Raw genomic sequence first — 22,064 nt, 5'->3', positions numbered from 1 at the left:
ATAGGGATCTTTGAAAATAGGGCAAAAGTGTATATGCAGACTAGATGCTCTCTCTAGATATTTTCCAGCTTCATTATTCCCAGTGGAGATTGCAGGAGAAATACTTAGATTGAACAGCAGATGGGACTCTTGTTGATTTTTCCTTGCTGCCCAGGGCTTCTTGTATACATTTAGAAACATTCAGTGTGTTTGGTTACATATTGCTGCTTTGGGTAATTTACAGAATTTTTTCACAAAGTGCTGAAAATAAGGTATTTCTGTTTTTGTAAGACTGAAACGCTATTTACAATTCTTTATCTTCAGAATGTACTGTACATGAACATGCAGCTAACTAATTCCCTGTGGATAGAGGACATCATTTTGGAATGGTAGAATTTCCAGTAAATCCTGTGGAGCCTTGGGTTGCAGTCAGTGCTGTTGAAGTTGTGAGATACTAAGCTTCCCTGCTGAATCTGGAAATTCAAATTTTAGGTCTTCCCCTAAATGATGAAATTGTATTAATCATGTCAAGTTACTTTTGTTGTCTGTCCCAGAGTCTCCTAGCCATTAAATAAGAATTGTTATCCCAATTGGGAAAACTAATCCATGTCTATGAATCCTTCAGTGTAAAAATCTTGTGTATTACAAAAGCACCCCCTAGCAATATCACTTTCACTGGGTAGAATTTGAATTTGATACCTTCACCTAAACAAGGTGAGTTACTTTGAGTAGTTACTTTGAGTAGGTGAGTTACTTTGAGTAGTAACCATATAAAATATTTTAACCATATTTGTTCAATGATATTGTCAGGGACATTGTTCTCCATGTCATAGAGTACCCTTTATATAAAGTCCCATGTAAGATACATTAGAATGTGATTCAAAAAAACTTTTGGAAACCGCTTTTTGATAGTGAGAGTTTTGCCTCTTAGATTTGACTGTCAGGATGCTCAAGAACCAAATTTGAAGTTCGTATTTAACATCTATCCTGACCTGCATACTTGCATTTCTTTTTATTTTTTTTTATTAAGATTTTATTTATTTATCCGACAGAGAGAGATCACAGGTAGGCAGAGAGGCAGGCAGAGAGAGAGAGAGGGAAGCAGGCTCTCTGCTGAGCAGAAAGCCCGATGCGGGACTCGATCCAAGGACCCTAGGACCATGACCTGAGCCGAAGGCAGCGGCTTAACCCACTGAGCCACCCAGGCGCCCCTTGCATTTCTTTTTAAACACATTTTTCCTAGGACAGGTATTGTCTATCTGTAATTATTATATATGTTAATTTAGTAAGATAAGTCCTTGGTCAAATAAGGCACAGTTTGGTTGCCTGTTTATCAAGTGTTTGAAACTCAGACTTAACAGAGGCTTTTGATATGTAACAAGTAGTTATTTGCTAGTAAAATTCTTTCACTGATTATAATTTTTATGTCTACTTTAAAATCTTGTATTATAACTGTATCATTTAAAACTAGGGAACATAGGAAAACATTGTATGGAATTGCATCCCAAAGTCTAATGCTAAAAGCTAGTTTGTGCCTTTATAGCCCATGGAGTATAATGTGTATACTTGGAATCTAGTTTGAAAAATAAACAAAATTTACTTGTGCCAGACTATAAATATATATGGTTTATGTTCCCTAAACCATCACTTAGAGACATATCCTACTCCCAAATTCATAAATTGCTCTTGCTGAGTTTATAGTTTATGTTTTTAGGCTTCAAGTCAGGAAGTGAAACAGTCTGAAATCTAAAAACTCCATTCAGATTCACATATGTAGTCTTGAAGTAATAAGTAGTAGTGATGCGTATGTTGAGTTTCTAGAGGCTTTGAATTTGGAGTTTTACTTAATTTTTAGATTTGACCTTGATCAACTAATTTTTCATTCTTTATAATAAGCAGATAATAGTAATACCTGCCATTACACAGGAATTTGAACCAATGTTCTCTTGAGATTCTTTTCATCTCTAGGTTTTAATATTCTATTGCAGGGCTATACTGTACACTTGTATTAGTAGTGAATATAGGTGTGTAAGAATCTGATTTTGTCTCTAGTTCTAGCTTCATATTTGATTTCGTGATGTGGAGTAAAAGAATCACCTACTATTTCTGTGCTGGGTTCCCATGTCCATAAAATAGAATTAAGACTACCTGCTTTTTTGCAATACTAACTAGTTAAGGAATAATTGTGTGGTCTCCTTTTTATAAAAGGTTATATTTTATAGAATTCATCTGTAAATTGATTTTTGGGAGCTTACACAGATTCCCAGGGAATTATGTTATAAATAGTGGTTATGTTCTTCATTTAGCCTGTAAATGCCTATTTGACACACAGTATAAGTGGAAAGAGTGCTTTTGCATAAAAAATGGTAGAGTATAATTTTCAAAATTCTTAATAAAGTAGTAAAAATCAGGTGAATTTTTGATAGCTTTGTGCCACAGTAAGATCTTCTACTGAGTGATGGAAAATGAATTTATCTGAATCCATTTCCCCCCCAGATCTTTACATCTAGATGGCATGAGTGATTTGTCAACATTTTCTGACCATCAGACTATATATGCAGGGTAATATATCTTACCGCATATGCAGTGCAGGAATCAATGTTTGTTGCAACTATTTCCAAGTCTGCTAACCGTTTTATATCATAAGAAACTAAAGCTACATATGGGTCTGTAAATTATTCATATGTGTATGCAATGCATATGGAATATATTCATGTACATTAATCTGTAATATGCCCCCTCTCCCCACTTTATTGTCCGTAGAATGAAGTACAGACTCTTGAGGGGAGCCTAATGATTCTTACCAATCTAGTCCGGCCTGCCATATAAATCTTCCAGCATGATAGAGAACCATTTATTTCAGTCCTCTGCAGCTCTAAGAGATGCCTTCTTAGTGTAGTGTTTGCAGTATACACTCTGGAACTAAACTACCTAATTTGAATTCCAGCTCTCCCTCTTGCTAGGATGATGAGACTACTGTGAGAATGTGCCTCACAGACCCCCACTACAAGAAGCTTAATTAATTGACCAAGGGCCCCAGCTGCTGTGCTCTGAAATCCGTCACTATGTTTGTGCCAAGACTGTTTCTTTTGCAGCTCACTAAGCGTGGCAGAGACTAGGGCCTGTTTTTGGCAGACACAAGACTTCCCTGATGGCCTGCAGGGGTTCAAGGACTCCTCCATTGCCTTGCCAAGCCTTCCTTTGGCTACATGGCCATCTAGAACAACTCCACCCAACCTACCCTTCCCTCTCTTTCACTTAGGGTCAGACTTGCATCGTTGTATGACAGTTCACCCAGTCTCTCTGGCTCCCTCCCTATTTCCTCTCACAGATATTTCCCCTAATTAAAAAAAAAAAAAATCTTATACCTTTAATTCCATCTTGGCTCTGGGATGGTAAAATTGAGATTTAGAAATGGTTTATCCATTTCTTGCTCAAAGAGGCCACCGTGATTGGTAGGTGGGGCACTCACTGCCCCTGGCATAAGCCTGCAGATTAATTATTAAAGATTTCACCAGTGTTGGCCTGGGACAATGTCCCAGTGAATGGGGAACTGTGGTAGATACACAGGCATTTGAAAAATATGGGAGGAATAACATCTACAAAGAGAATAGAGTTGGCTGATTACTCTTAAGTTGTATTGAAGTACTGTAGAAGGAAAACAGAAATAGCTGTTAACAACTTAGAGCTGGAGGTCTCCTATGGTATCCTTTATCACCTAGAAGGTCAGAGTCAGTTGAAGTACATGCTGAAGAGTTAGCCAATGTTGATGTCACAGAACTCCAGAGGCTTCTGAGCTTTGAATGTTTAGCTAATGTGGCTCTGTTAATGTGAAGGTGGGGAAATCTAGGGTCCTAAATATGGGATGGAGTCTTTTTTTTTAAGATTTGTTTCATTATTTGAGAGAGAGAGAGATGGAGCACGAGCAGGGAGAGGGACAGAAGGAGAGGAAGAGGAAGAGAAGCAGGCATTACCACAGAGCCCAACACAGGGCTCCATCCTACAACCCTGAAATCGTGAACTGAGCTGAAATCAAGAGTCAGACACTCAACTGATGAGTCACCCAGGCACAACAAGGGATAGGGTCATCTTGATGGACTCTCCTGCTCCTCCCTCTGGGCTTGCAAAGGTAGCTCTTCTTTAGTAAAAACTAGCATGTTTGTTCTCCTGGAGATACCGCAGATGCCTCTTGCCCACAAGGCAGTAACCCTCCTTCTCTACCCCCTTTATCTTTTACTAGTTGCCAAGGGAATAACAACCAATAACCAAGACAATAACTGGGTTAAATCTCAGCAAAGTGAAAAATGTTTGAGTTGCACTGGCAGACTGGAGGAAGGAATAGAGAGGCTGAGCAAATGGGCATGCTGGAATGGATAACTTGAATAAGGCCAGATGATCCATTGGAGGATTGTATTCCATGAGATGGACTAGAATCTTACCATTCACCCAAGGCCATCAGAGAGCACTGGTGAGATAGACTTAAGCATCACTTAGAAGTTTGGTGGTAGCTGTCCTCTGCAAGCCTGGGAGGTAAGAGAAGCAGCCACAGGGTTGGCTCATTAACATCCATGGCAATAATAGACCCCTGAAGTAAGGGAAGCCAGGTGGTGTTGCTTAACAGCCAGAAGCTAGAAGGCCACAATTATAACTGGCAGGGTCATTCTTATATCCAAAAGAGCTTGACCCACAAGGAGTTCTAGAGTCTGCTAATAGTGCATAGTCTCCCTGTGGGCAAAATAGATGGGCAGTCCGTGAGGGTGCTGATTAACATCTATGACCCTGAAAAAGCAAAGCACAGTTTCCAGGTCTAGAACTGAGTATGTGGATGAGTCCCAAGGAAGAAGAACCCTACCACAACACAGAAAGTACATAAATACATGACATTTCTTCATAAAGGCTTTGTGACCGTCTCTCTAATTGACTGCACTAGGGAAAGGGTAATAATATTTTGAGGACTATCAGTCATAGGATTTGAGTTAATTTTGGTATCTGGAAATTTTAAGCAACATTACAGCTTACTTGTTAAAATGAGGATCTACCAGACCAGGTGTTCTGGCTCAGGTTAGTCTCACAGTGGCCCCAAGTGCATAATTAGAATTTATTTATGTGGCAATTGGAGTAACTGCCACATTGGGTCCCTGGTCTGTGGAGTAGGGGTTATATTGGGGATTGACAAATGGAACCCTCTGAAACTGCTCAGCCCAAGACAGTAAATCAGGCATAATATTGTATTTTAGGGGAGTAATGAAGATTAGTGCCACCATTAAAGACCTAAAAGATACAGGAGTGCTGGTCCCAGTTCTCTTTCTTTAATATACCAGTCCAGCTCCTAAATAAACTATATAAGTCTTGCAGAGTTACTATGGACTACTGCTGACTTAACCAAGTAGTAAGTCTTAGTACAGCTGCTGTTCTGTGCTGCCCTCATTGCTAGAAGAGATTAGGAAGGCCTCATACCTGGTGTGTCACTAATTTGGCATTGTGTTTTTTTCCATTCAAATTAGAAAAAAGAGTCAGAAACAAGCACTTCACAAAGAACAGTCAACACTATTCATTTAGATGGAGTTTTTCCTCAGGGCTACATTAACTTTCCCATCTTCAGCCTTAATATAAAGATTATGGACCACCTGATTACCCCCTCATGACACTACACTGGTCCATTTTGTTGACAGCATCATGTGGTTGGACAGATGAGCAAGAGGTGACTACTATGCTGAAGACCTTGGTGAGATACATGTACCCCCAAGGATGGGAGATAAACACTATGAAACTGAGAGACCAGTCACTTGAGTAAAGTTTGGAGATCTAATTGTCAGGGGAATGCAGGATATCTCTTCCAAAGTGAAAGATTGTGCAGCCCCTACCACAAGGAAGTAGAACATTTTGTTGGCCTCTTTTCCTTCTGGAGACAAGGCATTCCACAACAAGCAATAATGCTGGCTCCTACACCAAGAAACATGGAAGGCTGCCAACTTTGAGTGGGGCCAGAGCCTGGGCCAGGTGGAAGCTTCGGTGCAAGCAGCCCTGACAGACACCTGGACCTCGTGATCCAGCAGACCTTAGTGGTATCAGTGGTGGGAAAAAATGTAGTGTGGAATTTATAGCAAGGTCAGTGGGAAAATCATAATCCAGGCCTCTGGGATTCTGGAGTAAGGTCATGCCATCTGCAGCAGGTGATTGTATGGCTATTGAGAAATAGCTCCTGGCGTGTCACTGAGCCCTGTAGAGACAAGGCCTGGCCATGGGACAGTTAAACCTGCCCTTCCTCCAAGTCCCTACTGGAGTGAGTAACTGATTTTCTAAATCCATCATTCCATCTAATTTATTAGTTGTTGCCATTGTAATAAAGTAAGTGTTTTAACCTGTTCACTTATTTTTAACAGATGGACTCATGGATTCTTAGTTAACAGATTAAATCTATTACTATCATTTTATTTATTTTGGTGTTGTTGATTGTTCCACATTTGACCATTAGAGCCCCAGAAATATTCCCTGTATATGTCAGAAGTCTTAGATGTGCCATATACTCGACATAATTTGAGCCCTTTCTTTTTGGTACAATCAGATATTCAAAGTGCATCTTGCACTTTCCCTCCCTAGCCCTGGAGTCAGTCATTTCTTCAAGGAGCCCTGCTTACTTTTCATGGACAATAGAATACAGGAACCAAGATTGGAGTGCTAGGTTTGCTCACGCTACTAGTGTGTCATTGGCTGCAGTCCCTCTCAGCAGTCGACACACATACAAATGGCTATATTTATACCTGTTAAAAACTATGAGTTTCTTTTGATACCTTCAGTAGCAGTCTATCACTACTTTCTATTCTTTCCCTCTTCCTTATTTGTAATTCCCTCAGTAGAAAAACTCCTGGCTGCCACTATCTTTTTTTGTTTTTATTATGTTGTTACCCAGAATATAGTACATCATTGGTTTTTGATGTGGTGTTCAACAATTCGTTAGTTGCATATAACACCCAGTGCTCATCACAACACGCGCCCTCCTTAATACCCATCACCTGGCTATCCCATCCCCTCACTCCCCTCCCTTCTGTAACCCTCAGTTGTTGCCACTGTCTTTAATATATATACTCATTTGCTCAAAGCTGAAATACATGGAAGGCATTTTTAGCATTGCTAATTCATAGTATTTTGGGGGAAAAAATACAGGTTTTTAGGTGACCCATCTGTTTCCAGTCTCTTGGTTTGGCTGCTGAAAAGACAACTCTTAAGCAAGATTAATAAATTCAAACTAAAGCCCCAAATAGTGTGTGTAGGCCAGGAGACCTGGATGGCCCATGGGGTTGTTAAAGGGCCATAGAGCTTCAACCGTCCAGGGCAGTAGCTTCAAATTTCATTTCTTTCAAATTGATGGTACAATTTACCTCTTTTTAAAAGGCGAACTGCAGTGGATTGTTCTTAAGCTTTTCTGCCCACGCATAAAGCACAATTTGTCAGTGACATCATTTATAACCTTGTGTTAGCAATTACATCCTTTAAAAAAACTCACATCCGGTTTTATGACCTACTAATATTTTAACAAATATTTTTAGGAAATGATTGAAGGAAAAAGGTGTTATTAAATGCAGCACTCTTAATCTGAGGCTAGCACTTTCTACATCAAAAACTAATTGATTTGGGGGAGGTGATATTTTGTAGTTGAAATATAAACTAAGGGATTTGGGGTAAATGTGCTGTTAACATCAGACTTCAAGTATGCCAGCCATTTGTGCTTTAACTTCAGTTTCTTTTTGCTTTTACTATTTTGTGTTGTTTTGGTAAATATCATTAAGCAACTTCAACTTTCCACCTTAGCATTGAATAATAAACAGTCCAAAGATGAATGGATCCTTTTGTATTGATAGTATCTTTGAGGAAGGCTTAAATTTTAGTTATTAAGGTCAGTGTTTAATGTTACGCAGTACACTGGCTTTTTCCTCTAAAATGGCAGGTTAAGTTGATTAGTCTCTTCAGCTTAACATAGTCCGTATGTTAGTTTGCCTGTTTTGTTTGGTATTTTGCCTTTAGATTTACTGTTAACTGCCCTTCAGTAAAAAGAAATTATATGTTAAATCCTTAAAGTGGCCTGTTTTTTGTGAACTTGAATAACTGGGGAAATGTTTGGAAAAAGAAAGGGGCACTTTTAATCTTTGGAAAGCACATTGACCTAATTCATAAGGCCATGTGAAAGTTGGAGTTATGCAAGCTGACTTGCTTTGACATTATTTGGTTTAAATGGCCTTAAATTGATGCATCCTTAGATAATGAAAGAAAAAAAATAAATTTATTAAAAAGTACACCTATCAGTTTACTTTTGGTTCATCTCTGCCAGAGCAAGTTCAGTTGGTTTTACAAAGAAATCAGTGATATGTATACCCCTAATGTTAAGACACTCTGGTTGAGATTCCTTTAAAGTAGGTTAATTTTTAAGTCAAGTATCATTAAACATCTGTAATAGGGAGCTTTTAAGATGGCTCCCAATGATACCCACTTGCTGGTATCTATACCCTTGTTGTATTCCCTCTCATTTAGTTTAGCGAGATCTAATAACATACTTCTGATTAATAGAACCTGGTAAAAGTGATAGGATGTCACTTCCAAGGTTAGATTACAGAAAGATTCTGGCTTCCATCTGGCTCACCCTATCTTGCCCTCTCACGCGCTTACTTTAATGGAAGCCCGTCTGTCATGTTGTGAGCTACCCTCCGGAGAGGCAGGGGAATGGGAGAGGGCTTCTAGCCTACAGTCAGTGAAGAACCGAATCCTACCATAACTGTGTGCATGCGCTTGGCTGCAAGCTCTTCCTCTCTCTATCAAGCCTTGATGACGACAGTCCAACTGATACCATGAAGGCAGCCTTGTGAGAAGCCCTGAGCCCCACTGTGCCAGATTCCTGACCACAAGAAGCTGTGCAATAAGTGTTGGTTGTTTGAATTGCTAAATGTTGGGGTCATTTGCCAGAAGTAACTAATACAGTGTCCTTGAAAAAATAAACCACAAAAGACCCTCAAGCTTTGTGTTTTCTCGGTACAGCTTTAACTAGCATTTCTAGATAAGTGATTTAGCATAGTGGTTTTCAACCACTAACATTAAAATCACCTAGGGAGATTTTTAAAACTATAAGTGCCTGGGCTTCACCCCCCAAAATTCAATTTGAATGGTCTGGGATGACTCAGGCCTCAGTATTTTTAAAAGTTCCCTAGGTAATTCCAGGGCATAGATGAAGAATCACTGATTCAGCATAAATCAATTTAGGTGCCAGGTGTAGGAGCAACAATAGTGAATGGGAAGTAGAGCTTGCTTTTCATTCATAAGTCAGAAGAGAAAATAAACATGTAAACAATAACAACAATGTGGCAGATGCTCCAATAAAGTTATTTACAAGGTGATATAAACACAAAAGAGGAAACACCTAACAGCCTGATAGAAAAGGTTTGATGGAGAAAATGTTATTCTGAAGCTAAATGTAAAAGCTAGTCAGCTAGAGTAAGAACGTGGAGGGATAAACATTGCAGGCAAAGGAGTACAAGAGTAAAGGGACAAAGTTTTTCAAGAATAAGCAGGGTGGTGGTATGTTCATATTTGAGTAATAGGGCCGGAAACATCCAGAAGGGTAGTGGGAGTGTTGGCGGAACACGAAATTAGGGTTATGGAAACCAGTTAGGATGATGACATGACCTGTAGTGGTGGCGGAAGGGATGAAGAGGAGAGAGGAGGATTAATTTGCTAACTAGGATACGTAATGTGTAAGACTGGGAAGCATGCACTGAAATGCAAAGGGAGGAGCCCGTGATGACTCCTGGGTTCTGGGTTGGCAGTTGTGTGGGTGGTAGCCTAACTTTGGCAACAGATATGGGGGAAGCAAAAGCAGAAGACAGAAGGAAATGAACAGTTTGGTGTTGGACTTAAGTTTAAAGCTTCAAAAGAAACAACTGGTTGCAGTTGGCACTAGAAATGAAAACCAAATTGCCAACACTGAAAAGAAATAGAAATTTAAAAAGAGAGAAAAGAAAATAAAAAGAACAAATTGCCATGTCACTTGCCAAAAGAGCATATCTTGGGGATTTTGCATATTTGGAAATAATCAAGAACATAGGTTCTGTCCTGTCTCCATGTGTTTTGGTACAACCAGCCCTCACTAAGACAAGAATGATCTTGAGAATAGCTATATGGACTTAGAGAAAGTTTTCTATTTCACTAAACCAAAGAAATCTTTAAAATTGTTCTGTATAGGGCACCTGGGTGGCTCAGTGGGTTAAGCCTCTGCCTTCAGCTCAGGTCGTGATCCCAGGGTCCTGGGATCGAGTCCCACATCGGGCTCTCTGCTCGGCGGGGAGCCTGCTTCCCCCCCCCCTCTCTGTCTGCCTCTCTGCCTACCTGTGATCTCTGTCTGTCCAATAAATAAATAAATCTTAAAAAAAATTGTTCTGTATAAGCTACTTTTCACCATTTGTGTTCACTCACAGCACACTCCTCTCCTTGGGTTCCTTTGCCCCTCTTCCCACTGAGGTTAGGAATGTCTTGGTTTGCCCAATTACAGTTTTGAACTGACAACAGATTGTATTATGTCCTGAAGTGGAAAGGGTTTGGATGGTGACATCCCCATATCCTTATAATGATCTGATCATTTTTTTCCAGTTTATTGAGAAATGATTGACATATATCACGGTGTAAGTGCAAGGCTTAGAGCAGGATGGCTTGATTTACATATTTTGTGAACTGATTACCACAATAGGTTTAGGTAACATCCATCTTCTATAGATATAATAAAAAGAAAAGAAAGAAAGAAGTTAAAAATTCTCTCCTGATGAGAACTCACAGGATTTGCTCTCAACAACTTTTTTATTTTTCATACTGCAGTATTAGCTACAGTCATCATGTTGTACATTACATCCCCAGTACTCACTTATAACTGGAAGTTTGTACCTTTTGACCTCCTCCCTCCACTTACCCTCCCCCACCCACTGCATCTAGTAAACACAAGTCTGATCTCTTTTTCCATTTTTTTTCTTTTTAGATTGCACCTACAAGTTGAGATCATACAGTATTTGTCTTTGTCTGACTGACTTATTTCACTTAGTGTAATGCATTCAAGGTCCATTGGCATAGCAAAAATGATAGGATTTCCTCATTATGGCTTAATAATATTCCATTGTATGTATATACCACAACTTCTCTGTCCGTCTCTCCATTGATGGACATTTAGGTTGTTTCCATGTCTTGGCTATTGTAAATAACACTGCTATGAACATCTTTTTGAGCTAGTGTTCTTCTTTCTTTTGGATATATTCTCAAAAGTGAAACTGATGGATATTGTAGTTCTATTTTTTTTTAATATTTTATTTATTTATTTGACAGACAGAGATCACAAGTAGGCAGAGAGGCAGGCAGAGAGAGAGCGGGGGAGAAGCAGGCTCCCCACCGAGCAGAGAGCCCAATGCGGGGCCCAATCACAGGACCCTGAGATCACGACCCGAGCCCAAGGCAGAGGCCCTAACCCACTGAGACACTCAGGTGCCCCTGTAGTTCTATTTTCAATTTTTTGAGGATCCTTCGTATTTTCCATAGTAGCTCCATTAACTAACAGTCCACCAGCAGTGCACACAGGTTCCCTTTTTTTCACAACAACACCAGCTCTTGTTATCTCTCTATTTTCTGATGATGGCTTTTCTTACAGGTTGGTATCTCATTGTGGTTTTAATTTGCATTACCTGGATGGCTAGTGATGTTAAGCATCTTTTCACGTGCCTGTTGGCCTTTTGTTTATCTTCTTCTGTGAACTGTCTATTAAGAGGGTGCCTGCATGGCTCGGATCTGCCTTCAGTTCAGGTCGTGATCTCTGGGTCCTAGGATCAAGTCCCATGTTGGACTCCCAGCTCATTGGGGAGTCTGCTTCTCCCTCTCCCTCTGTCTCTCCCCCCTGCTTATCTCTTTCTCTCTGTCTCAAATGAATAAATAAAATCATTTAAAAGTAAATAAATGCCTGTACAGGTCCTTCACCTATGTTTTAATTAGGTTATTGGATTTTCTTGCTATTGAGTTGTTTGAGTTTTTTTATATTTTGGGTATTAACCCATCATCAAATAGATGGTTTGCAAATATTTTTTCCAATTCCATAGGTTGTCTCTTTACTTTATTAATAGTTTCTTTGCCCTTTCAGAAGCTTTTTGATTTGAGGTAGTCCCACTTGTTTATTTTTTATTTTGTTGCTTGTGCTTTAAGTGTTATATTCAAAAATTAATTACCAAAACCAATGTCAAGATGCTTTACTCCTGTGTTTACTTCTAGGAGTTTCAACTAATTCCTAGCCACCCCTGCTCTGGGTCTCACATTTATGTCTTTGATTCATTTTAAGTTAATTTTTGTGAGTGGTATATGATAGTGGTCCAGTTTTATTCTCTTACATCTGAACATCCAATTTTCCCAGCACCATTTCTTAAAAAGACTGTCTTTTTCTCTATTGAGTATTCTTGGCTCCTTGTCAAGTATTAGTTGACCGTATTGGTCATTTATTTTAATTGCAATGGAGCAGTACCTCAATCTCCCTAAAGCATGCTAACCCCAGTATCAGAATGAAGTTACATGCTGTTATTTTGAATCCCTGACATTGTGATATGTGCTTTCCTGTTTCAGTCTACTCATATGTTTCATGTGTTGTGGGCACTTTTTATTTATTTATTTATTTATTTATTTTTAGGAGTAAAGATATCTAGTTGTGCCCATTATTTGCTAGTGATAAACTGACACTTTTGAACTTTTAAAACTGTTTTCTTCTCTCATCTAGACAGCTCAAATACCCCCACAGGAGGCAGAGAAACCACAGGGAAATACAACTGAATCTTTCTGTGAAAGGAAGAGCTGCACTTTGTTTCATCTCAAGCCTGCCTTGAGGCTGGTGCAAAAAAAAAAAAAAAAAAAAAAATGCTGATGTCCACAGAACATGTATCTCTTAGGTAAATCAAACCTGTAATTCAACTTGGCTGCCTCTAAGCCATTCTGATTCCTGCCAACAAGAACATTAATGAACTTAGTATCTCCACAGGTTTATTCATGTGTAAGACCCAATTCCTTATTCCTCTTCCTTGTTCCAGCAGCTGCCTGTGCCCCATCTGATAAAGTAGAAAGCTGGACTAGATCATACAAATACAGATGAACTTAAACCCCAGATTATTGTAGACAGTGTTCTCTAATTCTTCTGTCTGGCTTTAGGATAGTGAACAAAGTTTCTAGGCCTTGGATTTAAAAAAAAAAAAAAAAAGCCATACCCTAGTAATTATTGTCATGAAGAAACATTTTATGAAATTTAGCTTATTCATCCTCTTATTCTTCCTTTTATTCTCCTTTTGACAGTATTCCAGAACAAGTTGTGCTTTGGTTATTCTCCCCAAATGGCATGAGACTGATAAAGGAAGGGTGCTAAAAAAGACATGAACCTAATTCATCAAAAATTTTTAAGTTAGGAATATGAAAGAACATAGGCCATTTTATCTTTCCAAGTTTGTCTACATGTTAGAATCATCTAGAGATCTTTTAAATTTCCAAAGCTCATGCCACACCTAGATCAATTAAATCATACTTTTTAGTGATGGATACAGGCATCAATAGTGTTATGACTCCCCAGGTGACTCCAATGTGCATACAAGCTTGGAAATCACTGATCTAGACAAGTCTATTACTTCATAATTGCAAGAAAAAACCGCTGTGGCTTCTTCTCCCTAGACTCCTCTCCTAGCTGTTGGTCGGGGATTCTATGCTGTCCAACCAAGTTCTCTGTCAGTTTTGACAACTTTGAACCTAAACAAGGATGTTGAAGGAGGAAGGTCAGTCACTGAAAAGCAACATTCAACTAATCAGAAACCACAGATATGAAATAGTTGATTGCAACTTTTTAAGTTTTTTTTTTTAAAGATTTTTATTTAATTATTTTGACAGATTTTTATTTAATTATTTTGACAGGCAGAGATCACAAGTAGGCAGAGAGGCAGGCAGAGAGAGAGGGAGAAGCAGGCTCCCCGCTGAGCAGAGAGCCCAATGCGGGGCTCAATCCCAGAACCCTGGGATCACGATCCGAGCCGAAGGCAGAGGCCTTAACCCACTGAGCCACCCAGGTGCCCCTTAAGTTATTTTTGATATGTTTAACTTTTTCCTGATAACATGAGTATTGTGTGTCAGGTTTCTCTATTCCATTTTCAGACACACAGCTTCTTATGCAGTTAGTTTAATGAAACTAGTCTACGTGGGTGACATTTTTGCATGCTTTGGGTAATTGTTTTAAAATTCCTTCTGAATTAGTCAACTTTAAAAATGTCTAATGCAGAGTTGGTATGCGTTGATTGAGAATTGTCTATTTTTGCTTTAAGAGACACAGTTTGGCCCAAAGATAACCATTTAAAATTTTATTTTCGGTGTATACACAGCACATTACTTATTTATGTAAGCAATCACTGGCTGTCCAAAAACTGAGGGAAGCTTAATTTAAATACAACAACAACTGTTTATTCATCAGTGGTGAACTGACATCCTTTATCAAAACTCAGGATCCCACAATTGTACAAAAATCACGCTGCTCTATAAAATTTTAAAGTAATATTATAACCCAATAAAATTATGATTGTGCTATATGTCTATATGTATCTTGAGAGAAATTAATTAAAGAAAATAAAATCACAGTTGAAGCTGCTGGATGGTTGAAATTATCTGAATAAGTGTGATCTTGACTTTAATGAATTAACAAGTAAGCTTCTTGCCTTAAGTATTTAATTAATTTTAAACCATATTTGATTTAGAAAGCATTTATACTTAATTTCTGATCTAGTGTTCAATTAAAACTGTCTGTAATATTATTTGGAGTCTCTAAATCCTATTCTTGCTTTGGTTATCTTTCTGCTTGGTCACTGACTGCTGCTGAGCAGTGGAAAGAGAAGGCATATGGCTGTGATCTTCTAATTCCTCATATGCTAGGGAAAAATCTTCAGAGAAAAAGTTTGCTTTGAAAATGCATGGTTTTTCCCCTCCGCTTTTACTTTTATTTTTTTAGACAGCAGGAAAGAGAGAGAGGGAGAGGTGGGGAAGGGACAGAGGGACCCAGTACAGAGCCCAGTTCAGGGCTCGATCTCACAAGCCCCAATCTCACATGATCTCACATCCTGATATCATGACCTGAGCGGAAATCAGGAATCAGATACTTAACCCACTGAGCCACCCAGGTGCTCTCTCAGATTTGATTCTATAAGGAATCGTTTGGGAGAGGTGGTAAAAATAAATGAGAACACGTTTGTCATTAAAAGCAAAAGACTGAATTGTTGCAGTTACTTTCTAAAATCACTTTTTTTCCATAGGAAGATTTTGGATAAATCATTATCAAGGAAGCTAAGGACACCTGGGTTGTATTGAAAGCACACCAGCCATGAAATCAGAAGGCCAGAATTTGAATTCCGGTTACTCACAAATGTAAGGTTATATTTTTATTCCTCCTCTGTTAAGATGCTTTCTTGATGTGTGATGTTTACATTTTGTCCTAGAGCGTGTTTTCTTCTGCTCCATAGGAAGAGGTATATTCTGTACTGTCAGTTTTTATTTCATTTTAAGTGAGGACAACCATGGTATTATATAAGCCAAGGGGTAATGAATCCCAACATAATGAGATTTGGTTTTGAAATAAGTCTTAGAATTTATATTTGAAAGTGAGTGATGTTTTGGGGAACTGACTCTAATTCGATGTCACTCCAAATAGAACAGTGATGTTGGGGAACAGGAGTTATGGTTTATAACTCTGTTGTATCATGGTCTTATAGTATTTAGTTATATTTGGGAAATACCCTTTGACCCATACTATTTTTGAGCCATATAATGGACTACAATGTAGATACTGCTTAGGTAGAATAATGCAACTTCATTACAAGATTGCTTTATAGCTCTTTTTCCTTTCCTCCTTGCAGGATTTATTCCTCATATGAGAGGAAGTATTAACTCAGGAGGAAGTAATGCACCAGCCTTTCCTTCAGTGTTTGTCTTTGCCAGGAGATAGACAAATAATTCTTTTGCCTTTAAGGCATTGATTCTGAGTGTTAGATTAAATAGGCAGACTGTTGGCCACATGTGACCTAAGCAGTGTTGTTGGTTATTTTACCAAGCTTTGGATCACAATTTGCTTGAAGATAAACCTTTGGTAGAGATCAAGAGTGACCCGTATAGCCTTCAGCATTGTTTATACCACAACATTACTTGGTGGGATTGACTTGGAAAAAATGACGTTTAACTTCTAAGAGCCCAGATCAGATTCAGGTATTCTTAAATGTAAAACTGATTTTGACCTACCCAAGAGCTATAGAATGTATCCTGATCACAGGCAGGAGAATAAAGTTGTCCTACCGATTTTTCTGTATGCCCTTTAGGAAATCCATTCTGGAGCATAGAGGTGGACAGTGGTTAACCATTTTCTTTCTTGTGTGATATATCAGAGTTTGAAAATGTCGGTCTATTAACCAAGACTTGTATTGCAATCATTGCTGAAGGAAACTTTGGGGATATCATTGTGTCACCAGTATTTAGATTCACATTTTTTTTTTCCAGGCTAGATGAAAAGGTAACATAATAATCTATTACCCAACTAATTTAGCAGAAGGGAGGAAAAAATAGGTTGATTTAGGCCAAACACAGGTCAAATAACTTACAGGCAGACATGGCTGAATTAGTTCGGTGCGGGTTTTTTTGTTGTTGTTTTTCAAAGAAGCAGACTTTCTAAAGATTAGAATCAACATTACTGGTGGAAGCAGGAAACTTAGGAGCAGGCCATTAGGTGTGAATCAAAGGACAGCTGCTTCTGTGTCACAACTATAAGGACAGAATGATGCTCATTTTTCCTCAGGTGCTACTTTTGCATAGTTGCATCAGCAGGTTATATCAATAGACAAAGGAGAGACTTAGAATATACATGCAATTCCACCATCAGCCAAAAGGCACATAAATCTTTTACATTCTCAAATAACATTAATGAAAGGGCATAGTATTCTTTAGTGTACTTCTAAACTTTATCTCTTTCATTTTCTAAGTTCCTTCGCTCTTTTGTTATTTGCTCAGCAGAAGAGGACAGGAACAAGAGAAGTCTAGGATAGAATCACTGTGCTTTTTTCCCCCTTGAAACCAGTAGGTTTTAGTGTGTATATTATACACACGTACATGTGTAATTAATATTTAACGTGGTAACCCCTGGGTTTTTAGAACTATTTTACTGTGATGCATAATACTCTTATTTTAAGAAGTGGTAACATGACATCTACAGTTTGCAAAGGGTTGTGAGAATAAGCATCCCTTGTAACTGCCACCCATAGGTGAAAAAACTGCAATGTGGAAGAATTTGACCAACATGACAAAAGCCTTGTGGGTCCCTTGGCAGTCACAACCTACTCCCCACACTTGTCCTCTCTTCTCTGAGGAAGCTTTAGCTTTCCTTTATTCGGTAATCATTTCCTGTATAGTTTTACCACTTGAGTGTGCAGCTGTGTGCACCAGATACATCTAAATAGTTCAGTGTTGTATGTTTAGCAACTTTTTATAAATACAGTCATACTTGATATATTTTTTAGTCTTGCTTCTTCCGTTTGTTATCCCTGTGGTTGAATGTAGCTGCAGTGTGGTCATTTTCATTGCTTTGTAGTATTGTGTTGTGTTGGCTGTCTGGGTTGTCTGCACTTTGGACCTTCTGCAGATAATGCTGCTATGACTGTTCTTAGGCTCTCTCTTGGTGCACATACGACATGTATTTCTGTCAGATATAGTCCTAGTTAATAAATATCAGTGATGTGACAGTGGACAATTAAACTGTCCTTTTCTAGATGCAAATTTAATGAGCCAGCAATTTAATGAAGGAAAAAAAAATTTGGTTATTTTAGGGTGGTAGGTGCTATCTAGATACAGAGATGGCCACTTCCATCCAGGTAAATAAAAAATAGAGTATCCAGGATTTTACCTTTGTTTAAGATTCATGTCTGCAAGTATGTTTCATCAAGGAAAGAAAACATTTTCCTTTTTAAACAACCTCTAGTATTATTTCTAGAATTCTAAAATTAACAGGGTGAAGCAGAGCAGAGAATGTAGCTTAAATTTCTTCTGTGTTCTTCTCGGAGACCATGGCACTGCTAAAAAGATGTTAAGTCCCCGCTAAATATATATTTCCTCAGTAAGTATTTTTTGGAGTAAAATTATTTGTATAAATACATATAACTTACAAGGGACAGTCTCCTTAGAAGGAGGCAGGAGTAGGTTGGTTTAACTTAAAACTGTTTCTGTTTTAAAAGCCTCTTTCCTGAAACAGAAAATAATAGTTTGGTTGAATCAGTGCAATAATCTGCTTTTGCCATAGTTTTTCCTACTGCATTCATACTAGCCCTAAGTACAACTAAGATTAGTTTATTTCTGAGATTTTTTTTTTTTTTTAAATATGGGTCCTTTGCCTTTTGAAATGGAAGGCAAAATACACAATACAGTACGACGCAAGTGTGTCACTTGGGATGTTCCTGTGCTTCAGAGCATATGTCTTTTAGGGCTTGTCGTGACTTCACGAGTAAGGTCAGATCATGGTAAATTGATTTCAGTATCTTCCTGTTTTTATGGGTTTCATACTACAGCCTCAGCGGAAGAATCAAAATAATGTTTGTCACACTATTCTTGGTTAGCTGAAATTTTGTTTCTGTTTATAGGAAATGACCATTGGTTTAATGCAGTTAGCACAAACACTTTATAACCCATCCAAGAAATATTACAAGTGGTAAGAAAAAGGCATTCTACTTTAAAAATTACTTATCCAGCTCAGGTCATGATCTGCGGATCCTTGGATCGAGCCCCACATCAGGCTGTCTGCTCAGCAGGGAGCCTGCTTCCCCCTCTCTCTCTGCCTGCCTCTCTGCCTGTGATCTCTGTCTGTCAAAAATAAATAAATAAATAAAAATGAAAATAAAAATTACTTATCCAGGATCAGGCTTGAAGAAAATGCTGCTTCTTATGAATTCAGCATCCTACCCACCCCATGATTCATTTTGCTCCTTTGCTATAACAGATGTGTTTGAATTCTTTTTTGCAATGAAAAGATTCTTTTGTCTTCCTTAGGGATTGTAACTTTCAACAGGTGCTCTTAAATATATTACTACTTTATTTAAACCATTTGCTTCTAAGATGTGCAGTACTTTGCACAAAGAATAAGTCACCAATCCCCTGGGCATACAAAAGGAAAGTGCTCTGCTGGGTTTCCCGTTTTGTTTTGTTTTTCTGTGGTAGGTTTATGACTTGATGCCCAGATTTTTTATAGATTCACCTCTCATAGGACACAGTTCCCTTTAATGTGTTTTCCATGCTTATGGAATGAAACAGTGTGTTAGTATCTTAGTCTGTTCAGGTTACTATAATGAAATATCATAAACTGGGTAACTTACAAACAACAGAGATTTATTCCTCACAGTTCCAGAGGCTGGGAAGTCCAAGATCAAGGCTCTGGCAGATTCACTGTCTGGTGAGGGCTGCTTCCTAGTTCATAAACAATTTTCTTTTTGCTGTCACCTCACATGGCAGAAAGGTGGGTCTCTCATCAGGGCATTAATCCCATTCATACAGTTCTGCTCTCATGACCTGTTCACCTCCCAAAGGCCTCACTTCCCAATACTTTTTTCTTAGGGGTTAAGATTTCAAAATATGAAATGTGGGGGAACACAACCATTCAGACTGTAACACTTAGAAATACCTGTAGAATTTTCACTTTTACCACTTGGCTTTCTCTTGGTATATGGAGACAAACCTCCTTAAAGTGCTCCTATGAGGGGCACCTGGGTGGCTCAGTGGGTTAAGCCTCTGCCTTCAGCTCAGGTCATGATCTCAGGGTCCTGGGATCGAGCCCTGCGTCGTCGGGCTCTCTGCTCACCAGGGAGACTGCTTCCCACCCACCCCCCCACCTGCCTCTTTGCCTACTTGTGTTCTCTCTCTCTCTCTGTCAAATAAATAAATAAAATCTTAAAAAAAAAAAAAATAGTGCTCCTATGAGTCAAGTGAAAGTGACTTTAGTTGATATCTTTGTGATTTCTAAATTTTTTGGACAATTTATTGTTTTTATTCATCTGGGATAAACATTTTAGATTCTTTTATGAAATTGAAAGATATAAGGGCGCCTGGGTGGCTTAGTTGGTTAAGCATCTGTCTTCGACTCTAGCCATGATCCCAGGGGCCTGGGATCAAGTCCTGTTATCAGGCTCCCTGTTTGGTGGAGGAGTCTGGTTCTCCCTCTGTCTCTCCCCCTGCTCATACTCTCTGTCATGCTCTCTCTTGCTCAAATAAATAAGATCTTTTTAAAAATGAAATTAAAAGATTAAAATTACAGAATTAGGAAAGTTGTTAAGAAAAGTTGCCAGTTTCTGTGTTGGTGGTATAGTGTATCTAGGGAGGTCTGTGAGTAGAGGAATGCTATAATGAAGGTGGTATTTAAAGGAGACTGTTCAGCCACAAGGCCAAAGTCAGGAACATCTGCCCTTCTGTGACGTTATTCCAGACTGCTGTAACCTTGCTGATTTTTCAGTCTCTGTGAATAATTATACAGTATATAAGCAAGAACAGATGGGTGGGTCAAAATAAAATCCTTTTAGCGCAAATATAGAATAATTTACCCTGATAGGAAAGCAATGATCAAAATTCACATTAAAAAATATTGGATATGGTTTCTTCATTGGAGTTAGAACTTTTAATGTGTTAATTACATTTTTATTATTATTATTTTTTTAATTTATTTATTTGTCAGAGAGAGAGAGGAGCGAGAGTGAGCACAAGTAGACCGAGTGGCAGGCAGAGGCAGAGGGAGAAGCAGGCTCCCTGCCAAGCAAGGAGCCCGATGTGGGACTTGATCCCAGGACGCTGGGATCATGACCTGAGCCGAAGGCAGCTGCTTAACCAACTGAGCCACCCAGGCGTCCCCATGTTAATTACATTTTGAAGGTACAGGAAGAGCTTTATATTTCAAAGGATGCTAATGTTTTACGGAACAGAGTGGGAAACACTGAGTTAAACTATAGCATAATGTATTTAGTTTAGACATAATAGAAAGTTAGAGCATAACACTAGCAGTGTGTAACAAGAATGGATATGAGTCCATTTTTGTATATCCTCAAAAACAGAACACAGTTGTCTGCTGTTTTACTCCCTGTAAAACTGTGATTTTCAACAGAGGCTTCTCTTGACAAGGTGGTAGCAGAATCTCAGTTGGATTTTGTCAAATGTTTTTTCTGCATCTGTTGAGATGACCACGTTTTTCTTTTTTGAGTTTGTTAACATGATGAATTCCAGTGATTGGTTTTATAATGTTAAGCGAACCCTACATTTTTGGGATAAATATCACTTGTTGTTTTTTTTTTTTTTTTTTAAGATTTTATTTATTTATTTGACAGACAGAGATCACAACTAGGCAGAGAGGCAGGCAGAGAGGAAGAGAGGAGGGAAGCAGGCTCCCCACTGAGCAGAGAGCTGGATGCGGGGCTCAATCCCAGGACCCTGAGATCATGACCTGAGCCGAAGGCAGAGGCTTTAACCCACTGAGCCACCCAGGCGCCCCTAAATACCACTTGTTTATGATGCACTATCCTTTTAATATTTTGTTAGATTTGATTTGCTAAAATTTTGTTTAGAATTTTTATATCTATGTTCATGAAGGTTATCAGCTTTTAAGTTTCTCTCTTTTTTTTTGCACGAGTGGGAGGGGCAAGAGGGAGAGAAAATCTGAAGCAGACTACTGGCTGAGCACACAGCCCAACCTAGCGCCTGATCTCAGACAACTCCGAGATCACAACCTGAGCTGAAACCAAGAGCTGGACATGTGACTGCGCCACCCTGCCCCCCACCCCGGTTCTAACTTCCTCCTACTGGAATATCTTTGATTGTTGGTGTCATTGTAATGCTGGCCTAACAGAAGGAGTTTGGAAGTATTTCCTCCTCTACTTTTTAGACTAGTTTGAGTAGAATTATTATTATTTCTTCATAAGGTGTTTATGAAAATTTACCCTGAAGCCTTCTGGGCTTGGGATTGTCTTTATTGGAAGGTTGTAAACTACTATTTCCTGAAC

The 22,064-nt window shown here is 38.8% G+C and overlaps 1 long non-coding RNA gene across 1 annotated transcript in view; it reads left to right on the top strand.

Annotated features, from left to right (window-relative positions):
- LOC308343168 overlaps nt 1-22,064 on the top strand; it is a 41,383-nt gene that overhangs the window by 4,255 nt on the left and 15,064 nt on the right. Inside the window, exon 2 of the long non-coding RNA XR_013966863.1 lies at nt 15,312-15,423. This is a non-coding gene — a long non-coding RNA (uncharacterized lncRNA). The remainder of the gene's footprint in view (nt 1-15,311; nt 15,424-22,064) is intronic.

This window comes from Martes martes (genome assembly GCF_963455335.1).
Source record: "Martes martes genome assembly, chromosome: 5".
NCBI classification, from domain to species: Eukaryota; Metazoa; Chordata; class Mammalia; order Carnivora; family Mustelidae; genus Martes; species Martes martes.
This window is presented reverse-complemented; position numbering and strand designations above follow the sequence as displayed.